This window comes from Colobus angolensis, unplaced genomic scaffold (genome assembly GCF_000951035.1).
Source record: "Colobus angolensis palliatus isolate OR3802 unplaced genomic scaffold, Cang.pa_1.0 Scaffold843, whole genome shotgun sequence".
In the NCBI taxonomy this organism is placed as follows: Eukaryota; Metazoa; Chordata; class Mammalia; order Primates; family Cercopithecidae; genus Colobus; species Colobus angolensis.
The window spans coordinates 13,664-14,996 of record NW_012122299.1 but is presented as its reverse complement, the minus strand read 5'-3'; the positions used below and the strand labels follow the sequence as shown (position 1 = coordinate 14,996).

At 61.4% G+C, this 1,333-nt stretch overlaps 1 pseudogene; it reads right to left on the bottom strand.

Moving 5' to 3' along the window:
* LOC105503306 overlaps positions 1-1,333 on the bottom strand; it is a 20,579-nt pseudogene that overhangs the window by 17,517 nt on the left and 1,729 nt on the right.

Below are 1,333 nucleotides of genomic sequence, written 5' to 3'. Positions count from 1 at the left end.
CAGCCTGAGGCCCCAGGCCCTGCTTAGCTCTCCAGAAGAGCTTCTCACCATCCAGCACCCAACCCACCCACTCCCAACTCTGCACCTCCCTGTATGAGCCCTGCTCACTCACCCCCACTCATCCCTGCTCACACTCCCGCTCACTCACCCCCACTGACACCCCATTCATCCCCGCTCACACTCCCGCTCACTCACCACCGCTCACTCACCCCCACTCACACCCCACTCATCCCTGCTCACTCACCCCCACTCGCTCACCCGTGAGCCTTCACACAGGCTACACCACTAGCCCCTTCCCCACCACCACTCCCTCTTCCACACCTAGTACTTGACTAAATCCTCTCAACCCTCTGGTCCCAGACTAAAGAGGCTTCCCTAACCCAGGGCCAAGTGCTGCCCGCCATCACGCCACTCACCTTTTGTGGCTTCTCTGGCCTGAAGCTCACGTTCCCATGCTCAGCACCTGCCTCCCGAGGACCCAAGAAGCTTCATTTGTGGGTGGGGCCTGGCACACTCTGCACGAGCTGCTTTTGCATGAACTGCTCTGCAGCTTTGGGCAATCACCCGCCGCTGTGTCCTCTGTGAAGTGGGATGACAGGTGCACAGGGCTGCTGAGATACCAAGCAGATAACACTGGCACAAAAACAGGCGTTCAGGGCCTGGCTCATGGAGGGGGCCCCAAGTCCCAGCTCAGCAGCGCCTGCCTTGATCCCAGGGTTATGGCCAGGGATTCCCAGCATGCAGGACTTTCTGTGCTCAAGGCAGGATGGTGCCTGAGCAAACCAGAAAGAGCTGGCTGCCCCAGTAGGGCACAGAGGGCCTGGCCCTGCATGGGAACCGCCTGCCTCCAGGGCGCTTGCCAACATCTGCTGCTGGCCATGACTCAACACTTTCGATGGTGGAAAAACCACCACTTGTTTCCGAATCACAAACCCCAGGTGTGCCCTGACCCGAGTGGCCCCAGAAGGTGCACAAGAGGAACTGGGGCACTCACTCTCCACGTGGTCCATCTCCACGGTGACCAGAAGGGCCCACTCATAGTAGCCCTTGCACTGCTGGGCCGGGCCCTGGCGGGTGCAGAGGTGACCCAGCTGCAGGAGTACGTGGGTGAAGCCCCGGCCACACTCCCCACGGGGAAGCCTCGAGAACAGACGCACGGCCTCCAGAAGGTAGTGCTGGGCCAGCCTGCAGGCACCCGCGTGCAGACACAGGGTCCCGAAGTTGACCAGCACCACTGCCTGGTTTCTCCGCTGGCCAAGGTCCCAAACCAACCATAGGGCACGGTGGTAGCCCTCGGCTGCCTGCCTCATCCGGCCCATCCTCTTGAGAGCCA